Source organism: Hyperolius riggenbachi, chromosome 3 (genome assembly GCF_040937935.1).
Source record: "Hyperolius riggenbachi isolate aHypRig1 chromosome 3, aHypRig1.pri, whole genome shotgun sequence".
In the NCBI taxonomy this organism is placed as follows: Eukaryota; Metazoa; Chordata; class Amphibia; order Anura; family Hyperoliidae; genus Hyperolius; species Hyperolius riggenbachi.
The window spans coordinates 402,580,487-402,596,585 of record NC_090648.1 but is presented as its reverse complement, the minus strand read 5'-3'; the positions used below and the strand labels follow the sequence as shown (position 1 = coordinate 402,596,585).

The 16,099-nt window shown below is 41.8% G+C and overlaps 1 pseudogene; it reads left to right on the top strand.

Annotated features, from left to right (window-relative positions):
- Positions 1–486: 486 nt before the first annotated feature.
- On the top strand, positions 487–2,526 carry LOC137562361 (uncharacterized; annotated as a pseudogene).
- The last annotated feature ends 13,573 nt before the right edge of the window (positions 2,527–16,099 follow it).

Below are 16,099 nucleotides of genomic sequence, written 5' to 3'. Positions count from 1 at the left end.
TTGAGTTGACTGATAAATGGTTTAAGTTCCTGCTGTTATTGATAAATGAGTATAATAACATTTTGATGTTTTACTAAAGTTGTATTATCCAGCTCATTGCTCATTATAAGCATAACCTTATGAGTCTTGTTTTAATTCAAAAGTGCAATTTTATATTGTTTTGAAATATTGTTATATTTATTTGATATTAAATTAACATTTTTACAAATTGGTCTACGTTTATTTACATGTTTAAACCAGTACTGTAAAACCTCGAAAAACGAACTCATATAGTTAGGCGTGTGTTTGTATTGTTAGCTCCTCCCATTTTTTTTAGGAGCTTTATATTTGTGATTTTCTAATTTTTAACGATTTTATACAAACATTGACAAAACGCCCGACATAAGATTGGAGGCCCCAGCGAGATTCGTTTACTTTCCCTTACTGGTTTAAACAGTGTAAAAACGTTTTATTGAGCTGGTTTTATTGCATTGGCTATATTGAATCATGAGTGCTGCAAGTAGTGATTCAGAACTTCATTTGGAACAGATGTTCCGGAAAATTGTTGAATTCGTATTTATACAGCTAAAATATAATGAGGAAGTAGATGACTGGATAGGCAGAATAAGAAAATGTATAAAACAGGAAGTTGATTGTATATTTCAATCTAAAGGTACGTTTGATCATTATCTATCATGTATGACCACAATAACTTCAGATTCCGAACTGAAGAAGAGGTTGTTAGGTGCCCTACCTTCTGTGTTATATGGGTTATTAGAAGTAAATATCCTTTCACAATCTAGAAAAAAAGAGATTGTACAGTTGAGATCTCAATTGCAAGAAACGGAGGAAAACGTCCAATCGTTGACCTCTCAGTTACATGATATGGAATCAAGTATTCAGGTTATGAGGGCTGATAGAGACCAATTAATGATTGATATGTCAGACAGGGAAGCAGCGATCAAAAGTCTGGAAAAAGACGCTGAACGAAATCGTGAAGCGCATCACAGACTTAAACAGGATTTTGAAGAACTACAACAGCAGTACTTCAAAATCAAACAGGCAGGTAGATTCGATAGAACATCCAGCCCTTGCCCGCCAGTACTCACTCCATATGACCCAAAATGGCAAGGCATGTTGGATCGTATGGAGGCGGTATGTAAAACCCTGAATACCATGATAGAGGACAGTACAAGAGTCCCTCAAGATCCGCATTTTGACAGCTCTCCTGAAAGAGATATGCGAACAAAATCCCCTGTGTATAATGCTTCCCACAAAGGTCACGACTCCCTTGCTGATATTGATTCAGATGAATTTGAGGCTGATGAGAGAAAGCGAGAATCCAGCCCTATACCAAGAAGGGGGAAAGGTACGTATAAAGGGGATTCAAACAGGGGAAATAATCAGTACCCTCAAGAAAAACAGAGCTCGGCCAGCATCATAAAATTCTTAAACACCGCTGTGCCAAAGTTCACTAAAAAGGGTTCAGCGCAAATAGCATTCCACCTAGAGTTGTATGAATCCATCATGGACTCTTTAAATCTGTCTGAAGCAGACAAAATCAGATTTCTCCCATGGGTTTTTGATGACAGATACCGCCACTATTTCACCTCATTTAAGGAGCGGGGTATCATTTGATGGCAAGCAGTTTCACACGAAGTGAAGCTTGAGTTTGGGCCGTATCGCACTATCTCAGAAGCAAAACAAGATGTGTATCGACTTACTTGTCGACCCGATCAAAGCCCCCGAGAATTCCTTTCCGTGCTAAAAAACTCTTACAGTTTAGCATATCGGAATCCTAACTGGGAGTCTCTTGATTTTAAACAGGCATATTACGATGCATTGCCTACCCAAATAAAGTTAAGCATGGCCAATGAGTTAGACTTCGGAAACTCCCTAGAGAAAATGGTTACCTCAGCGACACTGCTGTTCAACATCAGTGGGAGTTCCAATGTAAGTGGAAGGAACAATAAAAGGTACCCAGAGCACAGAGTAGAAGAAACCAAAGTGAAAGCGGACCTAAACCTTGAATCCCAGCAGAAGAAAATACCTCCTGCAAAAGTACCTATCCAGCAGGGCCAAAGACAGCAACAAAACCCTAATCAAAACAGACCACAAAATCCTAAAGGGTCAGATAGGGATAGCTCAGGCTCTGGAAACCAGGACTACCGTCCTCGGTTTAATCGCAGGTATCAAGGATACCAGGGTTACCAAGGAAACCAGGGTAACCAGGGGTACAGAGGTTACCAGGGATATAGAGAACCCCAGGGGTACAGGCGTCCCCAAGGATATAGACGGTGGGATAACCGACCCAGGCAGCAGTGGGAAAGGAGACAGAACCCACCTAACTCACCTAGGAGTGGATCACCCGCAGGGAACAGAAATGATCCCCGGAACCAGAACCCTCGCCGACCTAACAGGTTTGATCAGCTTGTCGATCAAGTGAACAAACTAAGTGACATGATGGGTAAGTTGGCTCAGGGATCTGCAGGGAGACAGCATGAGGATTTTTTAGCTGGGGAGGCAGGGCCCAGCTCTGCCAATTAAAGGAAACCGAGACAGATCACTGTACGGAAATGGATATGGCAGTACTAAATATGGTTAATGAAAATGATATGCAATGTACCGACCTATCCCAGGTCGAGGAAGGGAAGTCTAATGTGCTTGATATTTCACCACAAATGGGTGATATGGTGTCATTTGAGCCAGAGCGTGAAGTACCCTCTGTTCAGATTGTCCCATTGGTAGAATCCATGGGAACCCAAATGCCTTGCAGGCAGAATCAGGAGGAACAAGTTCCTAATACCCTGACGCTGCAGAGAAATCATTCTCTGAAGCAACAAATGGAAAAACATTCCAATTTTCTTTGCAATCTTGAACAGGTAGATGGCCGGTATTTTATCGATACCCATCTACAAGATGGATGTATCGAACCGATCCCAGGTTTACTGGATACCGGTTCCCAGGTTACTATTCTGTCTTTTAACTATTACCAGCAGATCTTGGATTCATCACAAAGGAAGCCAAGATTAAAAGCCTTTGACGGTGCGCTAATAAGCGTTGGTGGTAATAGTTTACAAGTAAAAGGCACATCCTGGCTGACATACAAGATTGGTAAAAAGGTCATTAGACATCCAACTTTGATTGTTGATCTTCCATATGATAGATTGATCATTGGAATTGATCTGCTCAAGCGACTAAATTCCATAATTGACTTCATTAATGAAGCAATATGGGCTCAAGTCAATACTCCAATTGATTTTGAGCGCTCCAGCAATGCACAGTCGCAACGCAGCTGCCATATGATTGAGGAAAGGCCTAACTCTGTTGAAATCCATTTCCGGAACAGTCAGGTACCAGAAGTCACAGTCCTGAAAAACGGTAAACCCGAACAAAATATTGATACATCTTTCCATATCATAAATATCCAAAAGGATAAAATTGATAAAATAATTCTGGAGGATGATGTATTAACTATTGCCCTCAAAGGGGGAAGTCAGGAAGTGGCAGGCATAACCAGCCATACACAAGCATTGGTTGAAATCAAGAAAACCAATGACAATGTGCTGGTTCCCGTGCAGGTAAATAATATTGCTCGGGTAAAATATGCCAAATTGGATCTCAAATCTGAGGCCAGCTACATAAGCCTAGGACTGCTGAAGCAGGTTACAGACCCTCAGGTCATCAAATTTATTTCCACACAGGAATGGATCCACGATCTGGATAACGATAACCAGAGTCATAATGTGATTGCAAAATGCATCTTATCTGTGTCTCTAGGAAACAAATCTGCAAAACATGTCTTCAGTGTGTTAAAGGAACCACAGTACCAGATGTACTTAGGAAACGACATCATTCATCGATTCACCATACAGGTTGATTTGGTCAATGATGTTCTGTGGTCCAGATTATCCGGAAACCCAGAGGAATTCCAGGATAGAGAACAAGCCCTGAGATGGGGACAGCGAATACCATATGCAGTGGATATCACTGTCGCTGAAAAAGTAAAAATCCCTGAAGGTTGTAAATCATTTCTATTACCCATTCGAGTAAGGAAGGGTCAAAAGATGAGAAATGCAGATGCATTGATTTGTTTATCCAATCGGATGCAACAATTGGGGTTGAAGGTAAAACCAATTCCCCTAATAAATATTCATCAGGAACCATTATATATGGTCATGCAAAACATGAGCCCTCATAGTATCACGTTACAGGAGGATACAATGATTGGCTTAGCCATTGACTCAGAATATTACACTTTTGGATTCCAAAATGAAGTCATTGGACTAATACCTGATGAATATTTGACAGAAGAACAAATAGTGGACCAACAATATTTCTCAACACCTGAAGGATTGTTCAGCATACACTCTGTTTATCCTTTCAGTCCTGAGGAAGGTACATGTCATGTCGAGGAGACATCATTGATTTTCAACCATGAGATCAATGAAAGCGAGTATCAATCACTCCAGCAGGGTAAGGATCAAGCATGTTATGCCCCAAATGACCTAACTAATAGGCTTGAAGAAGCTTATGAGGTAGGTCAACCTGAGATTTTCCCAGAGTTTCAGGAACGGGTGGAAGAACAGCTCTCTATAGCTGATGGATGTTCTAATGAATCAGAACGACAGCAGCTAAGGCAACTATTCTGGGATTTCCAGGACATGTTTGCCAAGGACTCTTATGACTGTGGGGAAACTAACCTACATGTTACGAGAATCCTGACTGATCCAGATGCACCCCCTGTGTTTATCAAACAATATCGACTTCCATTAGCAGCCTACGAGTCACTATCGGAAATCGTTAAGAACCTGGAAAAGAAAGGTATTATCCGACCAGTACACAGTTCCTTCAATCATCCAGTACTCGGAGTTCTTAAACCGAATGGTCAGTTCCGTCTATGCTCAGACTTGAGACAACTAAACAAACGTGTCTACATGTCTGGTTGGCCTGTACCATACATTGACCAATGCTTGGCGCAAATCCAAGGGTCTAAAATATTCACAGCCCTTGACTGCGCACAAGGATATTGGACAATTAAAGTGGATGAAAGGGATCAATACAAACTAGCCTTCACATTCGGTAACAGACAATTTGCGTGGACCCGTACGCCTTTCGGATACATCAACGCAGGCCACGAATTTGCTGTGTTCATGCACAAAGCAATGCCTGATGCAGCAGAACGAGGTACCCTAACTTACTTCGATGATATCCTTATCAAAAGTACAATCTTTGAGGAACATATTTCAGAGTTGAGATATGTATTAAATCAACTGAGAGAAGCAGGTGTTAAACTTTCCTTACAGAAAGCTCAATGGTGCCGATCTAAGGTAAATTTCCTAGGACATGAAATTACTGCCGAAGGAATTAATCCACAGAAAAAGAAAGTGGAAGCAATCAAAAATACAAGGTCCCCCTCAAATCTCAAGGAACTGAGATCATTCCTGGGGATGATGAATTATTCTCGCAAGTTCATAGATAACTATGCTGAGATTACAAAACCGCTATTGCAGTTACTAAAGAAAGGAGTACAATGGGAATGGAATGAGTGCCATGAACAAGCTGTATCTGAGCTTAAAACAAAACTCATACAGGCCCCATGCCTTGCTTATCCAGAAGGTGGTAAACCCTTCTATGTTGAAACAGGTTTTACCGACAAGAGTGTAAGCGCAGTTCTTTTCCAAAAGCAAGAAAGACTGAATAAAATAATTGCTTATGCCAGCAAATCATTATCACTAGTTGAAATCAAATTTAATAATTGTGAGAAGGCATTATTAGCAACTGTGTGGGCTTTGCAATATTTCAGAAGTTTTATTCAAGGGGAAAAGATCATTGTAGAAACTGCACACCAATCACTACAATATTTACAAAGTGACCAAATAAAATAAGGTAACCTGTCAAACAGCAGGATAACTGCATGGACAATGTTCCTAATGGGATGGCCACTGGAAATCAAATATAAACAGGATACTAAAAATCCAGTTGCTCAAGGATTAGCTGAACTCCATGATTGCACTCATGTGGAACATAAAGATGAGCCACCAGAAAACGATTTTCTGGAAGAGCAATCTCTATCTCCATATAAATCCTATGAAGAGGAATATTGCAGATCACTACCATGTGCATATGTTGACGGCTGTTCTTTTCACACAGAAGGAGATGAAAAGATGCTGGTTGCAGGTATCGGTATCGTATGGAATAACATATTCCCAGAGATATCTGCGGGATACAAAATTGGTCACAAAAGTAGCCAGGTCGCAGAACTTGCTGCCGTGTATAAAGCTATACAAATGGCTATCGAACATGATCTTAAGGAGTTTGTTTTGATAACGGATTCTGAATATGTTCGAAACAGTTTTGTGGAATATTTTCCCAGTTGGAAAAGAACTAGCATGACAAGGAGTAACAAAAAGCCAGTCAAACATGGTAAATTGTTTTGTAAAATTGATGAACTTGTTAATACCCACGGCCTTACCATTTATTGGAAAAAGGTAAGGGGTCATTCAAAACACCCTGGCGCTGATAAAGATGGGAACGATTTAGCAGATTCCCTCGCTAAGAAAGCAGCCATTGATGGTGAGATTTTCGATATCAATGACCTCATGGGAACTATCGAGGTAAATGTCACCACTAGGGGGCAAGCCAAAAAGGAGTCTCAACCCAGTGTGGCAATGTGGAGTCAAGATTATCCTAGTGAGGATCTCATTGCAAGCCAAAAGGGGGATCCCATTATTGGTTTGTTTTATAAACATATTGAAAGTCCACAGGATTATCTCATCACCGTGGAAGAATGCAGTGACAATGAAGAATTACGTATTCTGATGAAAGGTGTGTCACAATTTTCATTACAAGATGGATTGCTAATACGAACCTCGAAAAACGGTATTACACAATGGGTAGTACCCGCAGCATATCGGGGTCTAATGTTGCAACATGCCCACGATGCCCCGACAGCTGGTCATCGAGGAGAGAAAATAACGTATGAGTTATTGAGGGACTACGCTTACTGGCCACACATGTTACAGGATGTCAGGACATATTGCCAAGGGTGCTTGATATGCCCTCAATTCCAGCCACAAGGTCCCACTCACAGGGCACCGCTGATGAAAAGAGGAATAGCTATGCCATGGTCAGACATCCAGATCGATTTCATAGGACCAGTAACAACATCTTCAAAAGGAAACCGGTATATGTTAACCGTAACATGCCTGTTTACTAAGTGGGTAGAATGTCTACCGAGTAAAACATGCAGTTCTAGTGTGTGCGCATCACTGCTCATTAACCACGTATTTTCCCGATTTGGTCTTCCCCAGCGTATCGAATCCGATCGCGGAAGTCACTTCACCAGTGAAGTAATGACCAAAATGTGGGAAATCCTAGGGGTAAAACGGAAGCTACACATAGCTTACCGACCAGCCTCTAGTGGTGGAGTGGAGCGTTACAATCAATCCATCGTAAATATCCTGAAAAAATTTGTTAGCGAATCAGGTAAAGACTGGGACGTCAAGCTGCCACTAGTTCTTATGGCTATTAGAGCTACTCCAAGCGCAGCAACCAAACTTTCTCCATTTGAGATGCTCACAGGTAGAAAGATGGTGTTACCCCAGCATTTGCTTTACAAAACCACAGATCATAACTTGATGAATGCAACTACTGCACATAAGTACGTGGAGAACTTACGCAAACACCTCCAGCATGCCTTCGCATTTGCTCAAAGAAACATCGAGAAAGCCGCAATCAGTACGAAAACGTACTATGACCTCAAAACTACCCAAAAGGAGTATCAGGTTGACGATAAGGTTTATCTGTATAATTTTGCCAGAGACCAGGTAAAGGAAAAGAAGTTCCTCCCTTCATGGAAAGGACCATACCCAATCACCGATAAACTGTCTCCTGTAGTTTACAAGGTTAAGATCCCTAAGGGGGATGACTTTGTTGAAAAATGGGTACATATTAATCAACTGCGTATATGTCACCCTAGCTCACAGCTACGGAGAATTGAACAATCTGGAAATGTATGCTAACAAATTATTTTTCTCCTGACAGGTATACCTAATGATATATTTAATATCTACTAGACACAAAGATTTCATACCGGCGCAAAGATGCCCCACCTGATGATTGCCATCCTTTACGCAGTCCTAATCTTGGGGAAGAGTGCCGAGCCACGAGTGGTGCCAGGTCCAGCATCCGTGATGTTACCGGATACCGCGGAGTTCATCATGACCAGATAGATGTTCCTATCCTAGAGGGTCCAAATGAGCCTAAACCCGCGATGTGTCGTTAAATGACGAGCGGATGTATCCGAGGTCCATTTGATAGAGATGCAAGTCTGATACCTGTTGCACGCCAGATACTCACAGAGTGAGTTGTCAAATCTTGAAGCAAATCCGGAAAATCCTTTTGTTTGAACCAAAGGCCAAAGCAGTTCATCGCTATTACAGTCGCTGTTTGCCACCTTTGCAACAAGAGGAAACCTGTTTGCTTACATCCGGAGTATCATTTGCCAAGTTTATTTTTCTTGAAGCGTGAAACATGAACTTCAATGTGATGAAAACGATGTTTTAAAGTCCATTTTTCCCTTTCATACTTGGATTACCAATACAAAACAAAGGTTATTCACAACGCGTTCCCACGGGAATGAAGCAACGAAAAACGTTTAATAATCCTTGTTGTTGTTTCCAGAAAGTTCACACGTTGTGAAACATTCTGAAAAAAAGGGGGATGTGTCGAGATTTCCATATGGCGGAATATCGTGTTCCCAATAAACTGAACTGTATATGATCGGATACAAATAAACCTAATTAATTTCCTTCCCCTAAGGTACAGCACACAAAGACTTTCTGATGATATGGGGATTATAGGTTAATATAGGTGCATTGATTATATAGAAATGTATAGCCTTTTTTAATGCAGCGATGCTGAATTGTCCAGTCTGTGGGTCTCAAGGATGATCAGATGTCAGTTAGCCATTCAAGAGTGTCTTTGAATAGAAAGGAGACCACGATCTGACTAATAGTTAACACAGTTACCTTGCTTGGCCAAACAATTGCCAAACAAGAGAAGTTGAGTAACAATGGAAGAGACATCTCAAGAGGCAAATATATTTGCTGAATAGATGAACCTCTGAATACAATCTCTAAGGCTTGTAGATTTTAGAAATTAACCATTGTTGCAAGCCAAGAAACTTGGTGACATAGCAAACACAGGCTGAGTTAAACAATTCCCCATCTAAGGACACAACTCAGAGAATAACACATGACTCACTCATATGTATACCTTATGAGTAGAAATGTATCATACAAAGAGTAATACAAATACTTTATGATCAAGCCTTATATAATGGTTACCATCAATTATGTTTTATCAGGAGTTAATACAAATCAATAATAATATAAAAATGTATATGTATTAATATCAACATGATTTGAATGGATATATCTAAAATGGTATGAAAATGATATATGTTTACCCGTGTTGCATGTTAGACAATAATGTTAATGGTTAGACATATAAAACTTTGCTAACATGCATAATTGTTTTATAAAAGGAGAGATCCATGATGATTTTAAATATGTCACTATGATTTTTGGATCAAATCCAATCTATCTGGAATATGGTAGAAACTGTCACTGTATAATAAAACATAACCAGTGATTCAATTTAGATCAGCTATCCATAGAGGATTTATATCATTGATTTATCCACTATGAGTGTTAATTAATAAAACATAATCAAAATGTCTTTAGTTTTGCCACATATCCCATCAAGAATGCGATTAGTTATCCGACAGCACCTCCAGAGGGTGAAATCCAACATTACACTTGGGTTAAAGATTAGTCACAGAGAACTCCCACTGATCACTCCCACTGCCCTGTGATAGGCTGGAAGATTTGATCTCCAGGGCAGGACTCTAGATAGTGAGGAGAATAAGATGAGAGGGGGCATTCGATCATGAGATCACCAGCTGAAGAGGGCTCACAAGGGAATCCATGCCATCTGAATGATCACAAGCGGCCACGCCTAAAGGAATACGCCCCAGAGGCCATCTTGGTAACTATTAATAACCATTTTAGTTAGTTGGCTTATTACAGCGCAGAATATCTGAACATATGATGTATTGATTGAATTTCATTGTTTGATAGTTTAAATAACCATCCGAAAGGGGGAAGCTTTTCCAAAGTTGCAAATTGGAAACGACTCCCATAGGATCTACCATATGTTCATTGATAACTGGCTGTTTAACTCAGTTTTGGATAAAAGCTAGATTTCAAGTTACCTCCTCTAAATATTGATATTTTGCCGCAGCATGTGCAGGCCACACCTAGCAAAGTTTAGAATGACTCATTAAGATATTTCATTCCAAAATTATATATATATATGTTACCCGCTTGATCTGTGTAGTAACACAGGCCAGTGGAGGTTAAAGTGTAGACAGAAGTAAAATTCCTGTCATTTATAGTTGATTGCATATCCATTGTAGGGCAACGCCCAGTCGTTATATACACTGAGTCATCCTAAATTTGTCATATTGAATGGTATAGCTGACATCAGCCATTTTATTTTGGATAGCGCATTTTTGATTTTGACTGCGCCATTTTGATTTTTGACTGCGCCATTTTGATTTTTGATAGCAGCCATTTTGATTTTCATAGCAGCCATTTTGATTTTAATAGCAGCCATTTTATTTTTGATTCAGCCATTTTGTCTCCAGGAATCCTGTGATAAATTGATTGACATGGCCGGTGGCCATATTTGAGGACTCATAGCTATGTACTGTATTTGAGTTGACTGATAAATGGTTTAAGTTCCTGCTGTTATTGATAAATGAGTATAATAACATTTTGATGTTTTACTAAAGTTGTATTATCCAGCTCATTGCTCATTATAAGCATAACCTTATGAGTCTTGTTTTAATTCAAAAGTGCAATTTTATATTGTTTTGAAATATTGTTATATTTATTTGATATTAAATTAACATTTTTACAAATTGGTCTACGTTTATTTACATGTTTAAACCAGTACTGTAAAACCTCGAAAAACGAACTCATATAGTTAGGCGTGTGTTTGTATTGTTAGCTCCTCCCATTTTTTTTAGGAGCTTTATATTTGTGATTTTCTATTTTTTAACGATTTTATACAAACATTGACAAAACGCCCGACAATGACTATCCTATTTCTACATTTATTCCAAACTTTTTAAATTGAAACAAGGAACTGTCTTAATTTGTTTTAATCTGGAGCATCTCCTTTTTTTTCTGAGAAGTACAGCTTGCATAAGACCCCTTCCCTTTGATCTCAGCAGGATGTCTATCAGCTGTCCAAATGCCACCATTAAAATACTCAGCTGAGATGCTTATCTATATTGCAACCTCTGTTCCCAAGAAACTCTTACAAATAGATTCTGCTTTGATTACCCCTCTAAAATCCTTTGGGATTCTCAAGAAAACAAGGCGGGGGAAGAGGGGAGGAGGTGCAGGCACCCATAAATCAAAGCCAAAGCAATCATCACATATCTATAAATCAGCTGTATCAGTAAAGGACCCAGATAACAGAGACAGCTGCCACACTCCTGATTACAACCCCCAGCCAGGAGCTAGGGACACAGACCTCAAAGTTAAGGCAAACAACATTAAAGCAGTACTCTGCAATGCCAGGTCCATAAACAACAAAACAGCAGTTATTCATGATCTAATAGAGGCTTCAGATCTAGCTTTAATTACAGAGACATGGTTGGATCAGAACTCAGGACCTACTCTCGCAGCTGTGGTATCAGACAATTACTCAGTTTTACACTGTGAAAGGCAAAACCGCAAGGGCGGAGGATTAGCTCTGTGCTTCAAATCCAGTTTGAATATTAAACCCCTTGCTGTAGCCCCCACCCACTCTTTTGAATGTCTAGCAGCCCAGCTCTCAGCTGGAAAAAAATAAACATACTGCTTGTCTACCGATCCCCTGACGCTGGCTCAGCTTTTCTCAAGGAAATAGCAGAACTTGTATCTTGCATAACACTGAAACACCCTAGGTGGATAATTCTTGGAGACTTTAACGCACGGGTCGATACACACTCTTCCCAATTTGGAACTAAGCTACTTCTCTCCATGAATGAACTGGGCTTCTCTCAAGCCGTCAACCTCCCTACCCACAAAAAAGGACACACTTTGGACCTCATTTTCCATTCAGAACTCCTAATATCCAATGTGGAAATTGATCCAGTAGTTTGGTCAGACCACCACACTGTCCACTTCTCCTTTACAGCACCGGCTACAAAACACCAAGTGAAAGAACTAATAAAATATTGTTCCTTGAAAGGTTTGACACCCCAACACCTTCAGAACAGCCTCAATCTAGGTGGACTGACAGATCACAACTTAGGCCTTGAATCCATGGTCCTTAAATATAACCACGATGTCTCAGCCGCTTTTGACGCCATAGCTCCCTTAAAGATTAAACGTTCCGCACCATTACATCACGCTCGCTGGTTTGACAACTCTATAAAGGAACTAAAGAAACAGGGACGCAGACTGGAACGAAGGTGGCGCAAACATCAGTCTCCTGATGACAAACTTTCCCTAATTGCTCACCTGAAAAAATATCAAACGATGATTAACAAAAAGAAGTCCTTATTCCTGTCTCACGAAATTGCAAATGCAGCCAACAGACCTGCCCAACTCTTCCGCACGGTTGACAGTCTCTGCAATCCATCTTGCAGGAAATCCAGCATCAGACCTTCACAGGAACTGTGCGAGAAATTTGCCCACTTCTTCTCAGACAAAGTCTCCTCCATACGATCTGCCATTCAATTCACAGCCCCAGAAACCCATGCAGAGCCATATAACAGGTTCAAAAATAGCCTACCACCATGGTCTGATTTTAAGGTAATCACTGAAAAAGACATCTTGGATATCCTCTCAAACCTTCGCCAGACTACCTGCGATCTGGACCCTGGCCCCACTAAGTTCATGTTGAAATGCCCTGAACTATTTACACCGGCATTCCACAAAATAGTCAACGGCTCCTTACAAGAAGGGTGGTTTCCCTCTACTCTGAAAGAAGCAATCGTCAGGCCTCTACTCAAGAAACCATCCTTAGACCCAGATGCTCTAAACAGCTACAGACCTGTCTCAAACCTCCCCTTTCTGGGAAAAGTTATTGAAAAGGCTGTCTACCTCCAACTTGAAGCCAGGCTCTCCAGAAACAACATCCTTGACCCTCTTCAATCTGGTTTCAGGAAATATCACAGCTGTGAAACAGCCCTCACCCAGATTTGCAATGATCTGCTCATTGCAAGAGACAAGGGTCAATGTTCCATCCTGATTTTGCTCGACCTCTCAGCGGCTTTTGACACAGTCGATCATGAAATCTTACTCAATAGGCTACAAGAGTACTGTGGCATAGATGGCATTGTTCTCCGGTGGTTCAACTCCTTCCTGGCTGGCAGAACACAAAGGGTAGCCTTAGGGCCCTTCCTCTCCAAACCTGTACCACTAAAATACGGTGTTCCTCAGGGCGCAATTTTATCCCCTTTACTGTTCACCATATACATGCTGCCACTTGGAGAAATCATACAAAAACATGGCCTGACATATCATTGCTATGCTGATGACACCCAGCTATATTTGTCATTCAAACCTGATGTCACAGACCCTACTCCACAAATAAACGCATGCTTAGCTGAGCTTCAGGAGTGGATGAATAATAATTGGCTAAAACTTAATGCTGACAAAACTGAGGTTCTTGTTATCGAGGGCCAGGGCTCAACAGCAAAGCAGCTCCAGTCTCAACCAACACCGCTAAGGATAGGGAGCTCAGACCTGAACAACTCAGACTGTGTGCGCAGCCTGGGAGTACTGATTGATGGGAAATTAAGCTTCAGGAATCAAATCTCAGCTGTTGTGAAACATTCCTTCTTTCACCTAAGGAATATTGCAAGGATTAAACACCTAATTCCTTCAGAGGATCTTCCAACCCTAGTTCATGCCTTCGTCACATCAAGGTTATACTACTGCAACGTCCTCTACACAGGCCTGCATAAGAAAGACTTACGCCGCCTGCAATTAGTACAGAATGCCGCCGCAAGGCTGTTAACGAGCCAACCCCGCCATTGTGGCGGGGTCACTCCACTGGCTACCGATAAAATGGAGAATTCTGTTTAAGATTGGCTTACTGACATTCAAATCCTTGCACAATCTGGGCCCTGGATACCTGAAGGACTTGTTGCAACTACATCACACCCCCCACAATCTTAGATCAAAAGGACGTAACACCTTGGTCACCCCCAGAGTCCACCTCAAAACCTTTGGAGACAGAGCCTTTTGTCATGCTGCCCCTACACTTTGGAACTCCCTGCCACACCCAATCAGGACAGCGGCGGAGGGAGACCGGATTACACTGTAAGCCTGGGGAGGGAGGAGGAGGAGTTGCCGAACAGCACTCGTAGCTGTTCTAATTAAATGATGCACTTTGGCAGCCGCAGGAGTCAGGACATCATATGATTCAGAAATCCGAGGCTCCTGCAGAGGGTGTGGGGCCTCTTCAGGTGCGGGGCCTGGAGCGGTTGCCCCACTTGCCCCCCCCCCCCCCCCCCCCCCCAAAGGCCGGCTCTGATCAGTACCTTTGTCTCCAAACATTAACATGCTTGGGCCTTGTATTCTCATTAACCCCTTATTGTTCATGAGAATGTCCTCTCCTTGGTCTCCTAGGACGGAATGGCAGCCTAGGATCACAATTAGCACGGTACTCTTCATTATAAAAGCACCTCCTTGGGAAAGAAAAACATTAGTAATTTGCATTATGCTTTGCTCAGTCAGTTTTTTTAGTCTCTTTCCGATCTCAGAAATCTCGTTTTTCAGTCTCTTTCCGATCTCAGAAATCTTGCTGTTCTCCAAACTCAGATTGGCATCTGGAACTTTTCGCTTATCCGACTGAAGATGGACATCTCCATCTTTGCTGCCAGCACTGCAGCTGTCTCGATTCCATATTGCCAAACTCCTGAAATCAAAATACAAACAAATCAATTCTTATTAAAGGGAAGGTTCAAGCAAAATAAAAAAATGAGTTTCGCTTACCGGGGGCTTCTACCAGCCCCATGCAGCCATCCTGTGCCCTCGTAGTCAGTCACTGCTGCTCCAGTCCCCCGCTGGCAGCTTCCTGACCTCGGAGGTCGGCGGGACGCATTGCGTACATTTTTACGCATTCCCGATAGTGCAGGAACACGCATTCATTTTTACGTGTTACTGGTTCAATGCGTACATTTTTACGCATTGAACCAGTAATGCGTAAAAATGTATGTTCCTGCACTAGCAGGAATGCGTAAAAATGTACGCAATGCGTCCCGCCGACCTCCGAGGTCGGCAAGCTGCCAGCGGGGGACTGGAGCAACAGTGAGTGACTACGAGGGCACAGGATGGCTGCATGGGGCTGGTAGAAGCCCCCGGTAAGTGAAACTCATTTTTTTTATTTTGCTTGGACATTCCCTTTAATGATTTGGGATTCGCCCTACGGCTTGTACTCTGTACACTCTAAATTGATCAATATATATACCTGTAACGTTTGCGGGTTTCTATCTCCGTGGTCAGCGCACAAGATGCGCGCTGACACTGCGGAAATCCTGCACAAACGTGTAATTTGGAGAACCCAGGTTAGGTGCAATGCACCAGTAGAGGGCAATTCCCACCAGCAGATGGAGCTGTGGAGTGCAGACGAGCACAGCCTCTGCACGGCCACAGATGCCAGATGGGAATTGTACAGATAAGGCAAAGTAGGGCACGATAGCCCTCTAAGAGAGAGAGCACAGAGACAGACTAAATGTGTGTTCCCCAATCTAGCCGCCACCCAGCGACGGTGAACACACATCCGCAGAAACAAAGCGAGAACGCAATCGCAAGAATGGCGATTGCCAAATAGTGACACAAGGCCGAGCAGGACAGAACACGAGAGTAGCAAAGGCACAGCAAACAACAATGATCAGAACATCAAGGAAGATAACAAACGCTTGCTAAAACGCGAACACCGCACTCATTCGCAACCGCGAACGTGTTTACGGCGTGGTCTCCGCACGATAAGTGCAACAGAGACAAGCACGCCACCTTAACTAACCAACAACACACAAACACAAAAT